This window comes from Colobus angolensis, unplaced genomic scaffold (genome assembly GCF_000951035.1).
Source record: "Colobus angolensis palliatus isolate OR3802 unplaced genomic scaffold, Cang.pa_1.0 Scaffold24, whole genome shotgun sequence".
Lineage (NCBI taxonomy): Eukaryota > Metazoa > Chordata > Mammalia > Primates > Cercopithecidae > Colobus > Colobus angolensis.
This window is the reverse complement of record NW_012115599.1, coordinates 4,660,106-4,672,524: the sequence shown is the minus strand read 5'-3', so window position 1 is coordinate 4,672,524 and position 12,419 is coordinate 4,660,106.

Here is a 12,419-nt window from a genome sequence, read left to right as displayed (position 1 = left end):
TGTGTCTGCAGGAAAGACAGACTGTCCCCACGGACATGGACGCTTGCTCATGGCATTGGTTAGGACTTATTTTGACTGATGATTCACTTTGAAATCAGCCCTGCCAGGGCTCCATGTGGCTTAGGAGCCTGGATAGGGTAAGTCATCTTCCTTGCCCAGCCGTGTAAACAAACCACAGAGCAAGGCCAAACCACCAGGGCGAGTCAGAGCAAGGGGAGAGAAGGCAGCCCTAAGAACCACTGCGCTTTTCCTCTTCAGAGGCCAAGGAGAAACCCTGGCCCTTCACACACATGCGCAACTTCACCATCTCTGTCTGAAAATGCTGAAATCAACACAAGTGGGAAAGACAGCTACCGGGAAAGGCAGGGGGAACTGCGCAGACCTGTGTCTGCTTATTTCTCCACCTCCTAACCTCTGATTGATTTGACTGATTGACCAAAGCTCCCTGCAAGATGAAATATCCAAAGCCAAAAGAGAACTCAGTGTCTATTTAGCAAGTGTACTGGGAAGCTTCTAAAATGACTGCCAGTAACCCCCAGCTCCTGGTATTTGTGCCCTGGTTATTCTCCTCCCCTTGCATGGGGGCTAGACCTATGGACCTGCTTCTGATTAAGAGAATACAGCAAAATCGTGCTTGGGGTATAAAGACTGACCACCCTCCCACTCACACTCTCTCTGGCCCTTCCAGTGTGCTTGCTCTGGCTGCTACTGTGGGCTGCCCTACAGAGAGGCCCCCATGGCAAGGAACTGAGGTGGCCTCTGGCCAACAGCCAGCGATGAGCTGATTCTCTCCAACGCTCAGCGAGTGCACTTGAAGGAGGATCCTGCCCTGGATAGCCTTGAGATGACTGCAGCCCTGGCTGAGGCTTCGATTGCAGCTTGTGAGACCCTGAGCCAGAGAACCCTGTCAAGTCATTCTGTGTTCCTAACCCACAGACACTGTGAGATAATAAATGTTATTTTGAACCACTAAGTTTCACGGGAATTTGTTATGCAGCAAGAGATAACAAATACCTTTGAATCAGGTTTTCGGGTCTAATAAACAAGATCTTGTGTGTGCCTGAGCTAATGGTTTATGGCTGATTGGATCAGAAATGTCCCCAAATCTCAGTCTCTTCCCCATCTTCATTGTTAATTAGCATGTCTCCTAGTGAGTTATATTTTTATTTTTATTTTTATTTTTATCTGAGACAGGGTCTTGCTCTGTCTCCCAGGCTGAAATGCAGTAGTGCAATCAGGGCTCCCTGCAGCCTTGACTTGACTCCCTGAGCTCAAGTGATCCTCTCACTTCAGCCTCCTGGTAGCTGGGACCACAAGCGCACATTACCATGCCTGGATAATGTTTATATTTTTTGTAAAGACAGGGTCTCACTATATTGCCCAGGCTGGTCTTGAATTCCTGGCCTCAAGTGATGCTCCAGAGTTGGCCTGTTGAAATGCTGGAATTACAGGCATGAGCCACCTTGCCTGGCCAAGAACTGCTTTACATTTTGTTTGTAGACGTGCCAGGTGAAGCAGAAATTTCTATATGACAGCAGACTTTTTCATATGTAGGCAGACACTACAAGTCCCTTTGGAGTAAATCTTTCTCTTCACAGGAATCAGTGGACTCACAGTCCTAGGCTGGGGTCAGAGTCAACAACAGCTGACCAGGAAGGATGCTGGCTCATACGTCCTCCCCCAGGGAAGCTCCTGGTCCTGAGGAAGGGTGTGACAGAACCCTGGGTGCTTGACAAGGCTTTCCCCACCCTGAGACCCCTCGACAGGCAGTGTTCTGGAAAACGGTAGAGCAGCGTGCCCTTGTCCCAAGGGCAGAGCCCAACCTCCTGTCCCAAATCTGGCAACATGGACAGGATGGTCTTCCCCCAAGATCAAAGCAGGAAAAAACACCAAGGACTCTGAAAAGGAACTTAGGAGGGAAAGAGAAAGGAGGTGTTTTGTTTGTTTTTGGAAGGGTGGGGGATGATGATCTGAACTTGATAAGAAAGCGGAGGGTGGTAGAGAAGCCTGGGCCCCCTGGACCTGGGGCTGAGACCAGAACCTTCCAAGACCCTCACGTTCCAGAGGGACGTGGAGCTCGGGACACTCCCATCTTGGCAAGGTGTGAGGCTTTGCAGGCCAGTGACAAAGCTTGTGAATGTGACCTCAGAGAGGTAACACGTAGAGCCCAGCATGGGACTTCATGAGTTCAGTTCTGGGCATAGAGCTTAAGGTGACATCCAAGCCAAATGTCCAATGCTTGAACAAACAAGCCTTGTAAGTATGAGGGTTCAAAACTGAAGATAAGGAGTTTTTTATTATGGTAACATACACATAACATAAAATTTACCATTTTAAGTCAGACAGGGTGGCAGATAGTTCCAGTTACTCAGGAGGCTGAGGTGGGAAGATTGCTTAAGCCCAGGAGTTCGAGACTAGCCTGGGCAATATAGTGAGATTCCAGAGACGCTGTCTCAAAAAAAAAAATACCATTTTAACCACTTTTAAGTGTGTAGTTCAGTAGTGTTAGTATATTCACATTATTGTGCAACCGTCACTACTATCCACCTCCAGAACTCTTCATCTTGCAAAACTGAAAGTCTGTCTGTACTCATTAAACAATAACTCCCCATTCCCCCCTCTCTCCAGCCCCTGGTAACCTCTCTTCTACCCTCTACTTTATTCTCTATGAATTTGCCCGTTCTAGATACCTTGTATAATTGAAATCATATGATATTTTTCCTTGACAGATACAATATCTGTCTGACTTGTTTCATTTAGTATGATGTCTTCAAGGATCATCCATGTCGTACCATGTGTCAGAACTTCATTGCTTTTTCAGGCTGGGTGCGATGGCTCACACCTGTAATCCCAGCACTTTGGGAGGTCGAAGCGGGAGGATCACCTGAGGTCAGGAGTTCGAGACCAGCCTGGCCAACATGGTGAAACCTCGTCTCTACTAAAAATACAAAAATTAGCCAGGCATGGTGGCAGTCACCTGTAATCCCAGCTACACGGAGGCTGAGGCAGGTGAATTGCTTGAACCCAGAAGGCGGAGGTTGCAGTGAGCCAAGATGGTGCCATTGCACTCCAGCCTGGGCAACAGAGCAAAAACTCCGTCTCAAAAGAAACAAACAAACAAAAAAACACTTCTATTCCATTGCATGCATACACACCTTTAGTTTATCCATTCATCTGTTAATGGACATTTGGGTGATTTCCACTTTCTGGCTATTATGAATAATGCTTCTATGAACATGGGTGCACAAATGTTTATTCAAGTCCCTGCTGTCAATTCCTTGGGGTATACACCTAGAAGTGGAATTGCCAGATCCTATGGCAATTCTATGTTTAATTTTGGGTGAATTGCCAGACTGCTTTTCATACACACTGCACCATTTTGCATTCCCACCAGCAATGCACAAGAATTCCAAATTCTCCACATCTGTACAACACTTGTTTTGAGTTTACTTAAAAGAATGGCCATCTCAAGGAGTGTGAAGTGGTTTTTATTTGCATTTCCCTAGTGATTAGTGACGTTTAGCATTGTTTAATGTGCTTATTGGCTATTTGTATAAAAGATATGGATTTTTTTGAGTTGTCAGCAGATAGATGCCAATTAAAGTCATGGGTGGCACCCATGGCTGCTTTCCCATCCACTTATTACCTTCTCCTTCTTTCTTATTAACATCACGACCCCTGATTTTGTTTTGGTCTGCACTGTGCCCAGCTAAATGACTCATTTCCTATGACACTCTTGTACCTAGGGCAGGCCACAGGACCTGGTTGTGAAATGGGGGTGGAAGGCACCAGAAGGCCTCCTGAGATAACCTTTACAAAATGTAACAGACTCAGTCGGCACCCTACCTTTGCCTCCTGCCCTTTTCCCTTTTCCTTCCTCCTGCCTGGAATGCAGATGTGATGCCTGAGGATGTGGCAGCCATCTTGCACCACAGGGAATATAGCCACACATTAAAGATGGCAAAGCAGAATACAGAAGGGGCCTAATGAGCTCTGGACTTGGCTAGCCTGGAGACTCCCCACTCCATTAGAAATTAACCCCCTATTTGTACTGGCCACTATTTGCTGGGTTTCTGTTACATGCAGCTAAACACAATCCTAACTGGTTTACCCTAGAAGTGGATCTGCTCAGAATAAGCGCATGGAGTGGAAGGAGAAAATAACATGAGATTGCTCTGGGAAATGCTGCGAGATAATAGAAGGCAGAAAAGGGCCCAGTGTGGTGGCTCACACCTGTAACCCCAGCACTTTGGAAGGCTGAGGTGGGCGGATCACCTGAGGTCAGGAGTTCGAGACCAGCCTGGCCAATATAGTGAAACCCCATCTGTACTAAAAATACAAAAAAAAAAAAAATTAGCCAGGCTAATTACAGATGGGTGCCTGTAATCCCAGCTACTCAGGAGGCTGAAGCAGGAGAATTGCTTGAACCCTGGAGGCGGAGGTTGCGGTGAGCTGAGATCGCGCCATTGCACTCCAGCCTATGCAACAAGAGCAAAACTCCATCTCAAAAAAATTAATAAATAAAGGAAGGAAGAAGAAGGCAGAAAAGGAGTCATTCATAGCAGGAGCTGACTATGAGCGACTACAATTAATGGGGAAAACATTACAGGCTATAAAAGCAAAAAAACGAAGGACACAGAGTATTCCAGGAAAGAGTGTCAACATTGATGGGGGCCAGCCCCTCCACACCTGTGGGTGTTTCTTTTCAGGTGGAACAAGAGACTGAGAAAAGAAAGAGACACGGAGACAAAGTATAGAGAAAGAAAAGTGGGCCCAGTGGACTGGTGCTCAGCATACGGAGGACCCACACTGGCACCGGAGGACCCACGCCGGCACCGTCTCTGAGTTCCCTCAGTATTTATTGATCATCATCTCTACCATCTCAGAGAGGGGGATGTGGCAGGACAATAGGGTAATAGTGGGGAGAGGGTCAGCAGGAGAACATGTGAACAAACGTCTCTGTGTCATAAACAAGGTTAAGAAAAGGTGCTGTGCTTTGATGTGCACACACATAAACATCTTGGTACATTAAAGAGCAGTACTAGTCTCACCTGCAGCCTTAAAGTGGTTTTCTCCTATCTCAGTAAATAGAACATACACCGAGACATTCCATTGCCCAGGGACGAGCAGGAGACAGATGCCTTCCTCTATCTCAGCTGCAAAGAGGTCTTCCTCTTTTACTAATCCTCCTCAGCACAGACACTTTACGGGTGTCGGGCTGGGGGATGGTCAGGTCTTTCCCTTTCCAGGAGGCCATATCTCAGACTATCACATGGGGAGAAACCTTGGACAATACCTGGCTTTCCTAGGCAGAGGTCCCTGCGGCCTTCTGCAGTGTATTGTGTCCCTGGGTACTTGAGATTAGAGAGTGGTGATGACTTTTAACAAGCATACTGCCTTCAAGCACTTGTTTAACAATGCACATCCTGCATAGCCCTAAATCCATTAAACCTTGAGTCAACACAGCACATGTCTCTGTGAGCACAGGGTTGGTGCTAGGGTTACAGATTAACAGCATCTCAAGGTAGAAGAATTTTTCTTAATACAGAACAAAATAGAGTCTCTTATGTCTACTTCTTTCTACATAGACACAGTAACAGTCTGATCTCTCTTTCTTTTCACCACAAACCTGCTGGAAGCTATAGAGATAGTCAGTAGGGGAGGCTCTGAATAGAATGAATTCAACCAAAGGAGACCACTAGTCTCAGAAGAGTGTCAGGAAAGATCTGTACTGCCTAGGGTTGAGGGGTGAATGGGAGTGAGGAAAAGGGAAAAAGAGTTTAAGGAAGAGGAAGGGCAGGTGCTAACAAGGAGTGTGCAGCATGTACAGTCAAAGGAGGTGTTTTTTTAAATGAGAAGCCCATGACATGCTGATGGATAGAATCCAGAAGAGAGGCAGAGGCTGACAATTTAGAAGACAACACAGAACTGTCTCCTTCCACAACAATAGAATCCCCTGGCTTTTAAGTGGGCATTTAGTTAACCAACTAGAATCTACATTACCCAACCTGCCATACAGCTAGGTTGCTCATGTGACTTATTTTGAGCCAATGGTATCTCAGCAAAAGTTAGGTGTGTAATTTCAAAACTATTTCCTTGAAGACATCTGCTATGGACACATCCTCTCCCTTCCTGTTGGCTGGGAAATTGCAGCAACTGCTTTTGATCTTCAGATTTTAAGCAGACAAATTGTACTGTATGAAAATAATACCTTTTTTATTGAGATGGGGTTTTACTATGTTGCACAGGCTGGTCTCCAACTTCTAGCCTCAAGTGATCCTCCTACTTTGGCCTCCCAAACTGAAAATAATATCTACATAAAAAATAATTAAAATGAAATGGTGATCCTTCATTTATAACAACAATAAGGAAAGAAAAGAGTGGTTGCCATTTTTCAAGATCTATTTTGTAAAATAAAAAGCTGGGAAATTCATATAAATCCCCAGTTTTTTCCAAAATTTTCAGGGCTGAGAAATTAATAAGTCTGAGAACCATTGTATTCATTATCTATAGCGGTGTAACAAATTATTCCCAAATTTTGCAGTTGAAAATAGTAAACATTTATTTTCTCACAATTCCTGTGAGTCAAGACTCTGAACTGGTGTAGCTGGGTCCTTGGGCTCAGGGTCTCTGATAAGATTACAGTCAGCTGGGATGTGGTCTCATCTGAAGGCTCACCTGAGGGAAGAGGGCTCACTTCCAAGCCCTTCATGTGGTTGTTGGCAGAATTCAGTTCTTTACAGGCTATTGAAACAAAGAACTCAGCTCCCTGCCTCATGAGTCTCTCCACAGGGCAGCTCACAACACAGTAACCAGCTTCCAGCAGAGTGAGCAAGTCAAAGAGCAGGAAAAAGCAAGCAAGATGGAAGCCAGGGTCTTTTTAGTGGCCTACAGAGTCTCCTGCTGCCTGCCTCCTCCTCCCAGATGCAGAAGGGCCAGGTTTGAAAGGGTGGTGAGCCTTCTCCAGTGTGACAGGAGAAAAGGAGAGGCTAGAAGCCACTATGCCTCTTTGTGTAGATGAGTTAATGGGAAGCTGAGGAATGATGGACTGCTGGTTTTCATCTTCACCCCAAATTAGGGCAGCCACCCAGAATTGAGGGCAGGCAGTTGGGGAAGGGGGTGGTAGGAGACTTGAGAGGAATGGGGAGCTTCCAAATAGTAGGGTGGAGAACAGGAGACAGATGAGAGGAGAGAAAGCCATGGAAAGTGATGCTCTAGCTTGAACCCACACCTGGAGAATTTTTAAACTCTGCATAAGCTGTACTTCAAGGATCCAGCAGTTTATGTCCATATGAGTTGATGCCTAAATTCACCCCAGAGTCAGATTTGCCCTTTTCTAGGAAAGCCATCTTGAGTGAAGCAAATGACCAAGTTATCCCTGAAGGTAACTGTGAAGCCTCCAGGAATCTGAATGCAGATGTTCCAGGCAGACATGAGTGCTGCCTGATCCAAGGGTGGGTGGAGGGAAGGAATGGACTGTGCTCCTGACATCCCCTGTGCCCAGCTGATACCCGAGTGTGCTGATAGCAGTGGTGGCTCTGTGGAGCCTGCAGGGCCCAGCATGGGGCTGTCGCTGAGGATGGAGCTACCGTCCCTCTCCCTGTCCGCAACTGGATGAACCCCACTGTCAAGTGTCCTAGGCACAGACAGACCAAGGCACAGAAATGAGAGGATCTGAGTCCCGGGCTGTAGGAAAAAGGAATTTCCTCTTCTCTTTGGGCTTGGGGACAAAGCAAAGGCTGTCCCAAAGGTGAATGGAAGCCCTCATCCTCTTTCCTGAATATAGAGAGGTAGACAGAGCCCTCTCTCTGGGGGGGAGACGATGGCAGCCTGTGAGAGTCCTCATCTCCCCAAAGATGATCCTATGGCCCTAGCAGACACCATGCTGGGAGGTGGATTGCACCTCACTGCCCTGTGCTTGTCCAAGCCTCCAGCATGGTCCTGTTAAATATTTCAGCCTGATCTCAGCTGTGTTACAGGACCTTGGAGAAAAGCCTACTCATCCCCTTGCCCAGAATACCAGAAGGGACAGCAGTGTCCCTCTTCCAGCCCAGGGCAACCACGTGCTGACACGATGCAGAGGCCAGAGTCCAGAGCCCAGGACCACACAGGACCAGTTCTTCTAAGACAGCAGGCTGAGCTAGGCCTGGGGAGTCGAGGCATACTGGAGCAGGGGGTGGGGCGGGGGACATTGGAGGTGAGGGTCCTGCATGGGCAGGGGGCATGTGAAGTGGATTGAAATCGGAGCTTATATTAGCAGGTGACTGCTGAGGGTCATAGGTACTGGTCAAGTAATTGCAAGCTGGTCAGGCACTGGGGTGGGCGATGAGGGGGGCAGTCTAGACTGAGGCATGGTCAACCCATTTGTGCCTGCAGTTTTGTGTGACTGGGACACCCCACTGGCATCTCCTAGCGCAGTTCCTTTCAGATAGCTCTGCAGCCAGACCTCAGACAAGCTGCCAGTGCGGGTTAGAGGGAGATCTGGCCACCTGAGAGGCTGCGCGGCTTCCCTTTCTCCACCAGGGCCGTCGCTCCTGGAGCAAGAAGCCGGCATAAGTGAGACCTCGAGTTCCAAAGCGACCTCAACACCAAGAAATTCCACACTGTTTTGAATAGCCAGAACCAACTTCCAAATCAATGCAAAATCCACTCACCTAGGGGCCTCGTCTTAGCTTAGCCCTTGTCACCCCCAGCCCGGGACCCTGAGGTGACAGCAGCTCACTTTAGAGACGCCAACATTCTTTTCTGGTCCCTAATGCGCTGTGGACAGGGAAGCAACCCAGCCTCGCTGACCTCAGCCATCTTCCTGTGCCAAAAAAGGGAAAGGAGCCAAAAGGAAGAGAGGCGGGAGAGACCACATTTTAAGGAGAAAGATATTTACAGATAAGCTCCCTCTCCTGCCTTCAACCCCTGAACTATAAAGCCTTGAAACGTTGCAATTTGCAATCAAATGTCAGACACAAAACCTTCTGGCTGGAGATGCAGCCGTGCCAGCTTCCTGAATTCTCTCCTCAAAGTCGGCTGCGTGGGGATTTAAACTCATTTAAACTGGTGGGCCTGCGACAGGCTGTATCCACCAAAAACCAGGAAAGGGAGCGGGCGCGGGGCGTGCACCGCTGTAGGAGGGCTCTGTGTGTGTGAATCCAGGCTCTGAGTCCGCACGCCCACCTGGGGCGGTGGTCCAGCCGCCAGGAACCCGCTTCCCAGCCGCTCCCCCTCACGCAGGAAGCCAGGACTCTGGGCCCAGCTCTCCCGGACCACACGGCCACGTCCTGGTTCCAGCTACGGTGGCAGAAAGAAGCCACAGAAACCTAAAGGACAGGAGGGGAAACTGAGCTTTCCGCGTGGGTGCGGCTGCCCTTGACACCCGCTTGGGGGTTCCGGAGAGCGAGGCAGGGCAGCCCCGCGCTGAGAGGGTGGAAGCGTGAACCTCCCAGCAGAGCGAGCGGGGAGAGGCCGTCCGGGGAAATGCCCCGCTGGCCCGACTGTGGCCCTCAGGAAAGACGCCTGTCCCGTGAGCACCGCCCCTTCTGTGGTCTCCAGACGCCCCCCTGGGATCACTGTGCGCCTCTGCAGCTTCCCCACTCCCGGTCCCAGAGCCACGCCCGGGTGTACGGCCGACACGAGATACCTCAAGGCCGGAGTCCTTCTGCGACCCCTGCTTCCGAGGGCAGGGCCCCGGGCGCCTGCAGCCTCTTCCGCACCGAGCTCGGCGGGTGCGGGTCTGGAGGCGGGTCTGGGGCTCCCGGCATAGGTGGAAGTGGTGGCAGGTAGGAGGCGCTGAGGGGACACTACTTTCCCTGCCCTCCAGACAGCGTCCCGGGACGACTGTGCCGCCAGGGCCTAGAAAAGTGCCTGAAGCCCAGGGGCCGCTCTCTGAGGGAGAGGGGGCCGATCTGGGTGAGATCAGGGAGCGGGCAAAGGAACTTGAAGGGGACCAACCCAGAGTGGGGGTTGCCCACAGGGTGTCCCTTGGGTCCTGCCCTAGACTGCGCTGGATGGGATTCTGCACACCCCACATTCCAGCCTCCCAGGGCCATTGACGCCCTGTGTTTGCAGGCATGGCGCGCCCCGCAGAGCGAGAAATGTAAGGAAGGGCACAGGGCCAGGACGCGTGGCCACCTCTTACCGCGCTTCCTCCCGACTCCTGGGGCCTTCGCCGCGTCTGTGCTCGTTCAGGCTGGGAAGGCGCTGCCCCCGTGTGGCCGCTGCCCGTCTCCGCAAGGCTGTCGTGCGGGGCGCTCCTCCGCTGTGACCAGCGTCTCATTTACACGGTGGTTTTGTTTTACATTTTCTCGTTTGTGTGACTCCGATCCCCCGCTCACACCCACCTGGGGTGGATATGGCGCGGAGGTGGGGGTCACAATAACACCACAAAGTAGCATTTTTCTGGTTCGGCTCCACCTGGGGAACTTTGGGTTCTGCGGACCTCCAAAATTCCAACCAATTACAGAGTAGTTCAGAAATTCCAGGAGTCTGGGCCACTGTGGCGGTCACCATCTTCTGCTGAGGGGCTGAGGTGCCCATTGCTGTCCCTCTCTTCCCAGTGGTCTCAGTGCTGAACGCCAGCATGCCCCTGTGGAAGGCCCCGCCACAAAGCCTGGCTGCTCCACGCTCCCTGGCTCGGCCATCCTCAAATCCCTCTTCCTCTCTGGCAGTCAGTGGTTTCTTTACATTAACTGGGGGCCCATCAGCCCCCTCCTGCGGAGGGCCCCCAAGGTTAGACTCTCCAATGAAGACCCCGCTCCATTTACACCGTGATTTTGTTTTACATTTTTAAGCAACAGTTCTCCCAGATATTACTATCATTATTATTATTATTATTAACAGAGAAAGCATCATGTGGGTATAAAAGAAAAGGCAGAGAATGAGGACTAGAGCCCAGCTCTGGTGTTCTCCAAACAGCGCTGTGCCCCTGGGGGTCCCTTGGGTGACTCTGTTTAACAGGGGATCACCTGTTGAAATAGATGCGTGTGGTGTTCATGGCAGGGGATATGAGGATCTTTTAGTGCAGAAGAAAGTTTTAGTGGAAAGGAGATGGTGGAGCAGTGAATTGAGAGGGTGACCCTGTGGTATGTGGTCCCAGCCCCACTCAGCGCAAGAACTGAGCCTGGTAGTACCTCAGGAGTAGCGGCTGTGGGGTGACCAGCTTGTGGGGCAAGGCGTGGGCCCTGAGGAGAGGGCACAACAGGTGCAGATGATTGCTAACCCAGACCGGCAAAAGATGTAATGGGCTTGTGCCCAAACACACACGCAAACTCCTAGGGACTTTGAGAAATGCCTGTGGCATTTGGAGTGGTGGAGGAGGACACCAATGTCCTGTCGTTATGAAGGATCCCAAAGCTGGGGGAATGAAGCCAACATATGGACCCACAGATTGGCTGCTGCTGGCGACAGTCACAGGAGGTCATGGGGATTCTGTCCGGGATCACTGGAGTCCTGATGCCATGTCTACCTACGTCATGCACATGTGACACCCTTGGAGTAGAACCAGTTTATTCACAGGGTAACCCTGGCAGTGGCATTCAAAGAGAATTCTGGAGCTTGCAGCTAGGAGGGACCCTCAGTACTCCCTGCTGGCTCTGGAGGCCCCAGAGGGCAGTGAGGGGACAACAACTGAGAGGCCCTCCTGGGCTGCTCTGAGCTCCTGGGCAGGTCTAGAGAGGTGGCTGGATGTTCCAGAGGGAGGAAAAGGTGAGTGGCTTTGCCCAAGCTGGCTGGCATTTCTGGTCACTCTATGTTCTTAGAGAAAGGATGCCTGAGAACACTCAAAGTCCTTAGGTCGGACCCAACGTATCTAAACAGACAGAGTCTTCCCAGAGACTCTGGGGAAACTATGGAGTGGGGAGTCACAGGGACTACGTCAGATGTGCCAGAATCTGGGATACAGGCACACAAGCTGGGTCGGTGATTCCTGAAGCCAGGTTACCCCAGCCTTTCCAGTGACACGATCCAGTCATAAGTCCCCTTTTGTGCTTCAGTTCCATAGAGTAAGGTCTTTGTTACCCATAACCAGAGGAGTCCTCTCGCAATGCAGGATTTGTTAAGTCTTCCCACATAATTAGATATGGGCTAACAGGAAGTGGACATCTCAGGCAGCAGTAATCTGAAGGCTGCGGTGCTACTCAGAGAGGTGTGGTAGGTGCTGTGCAGGTTGTATTGGGAGTGTGAACTGAATTATCGTGGCAGTGTCTACTTCTGAATGCTGGGTGTGGCTGGCCCAGGAGATTCTGGACCCAGGAAAAGACTGTTTTGCATTTTCTCCTGCAGGTTCATCTCTCTTACAAACACTGAGTACCTCTCACCCTGCACTTCAAGATACCAGCACTTAACACTTAATTCTAGTGTATTGGGTGCCTGAAAACAGCCACAAGCAATAATAAAACTCTCCCCAGTTCCAAATGGCATGAACTAGCTAC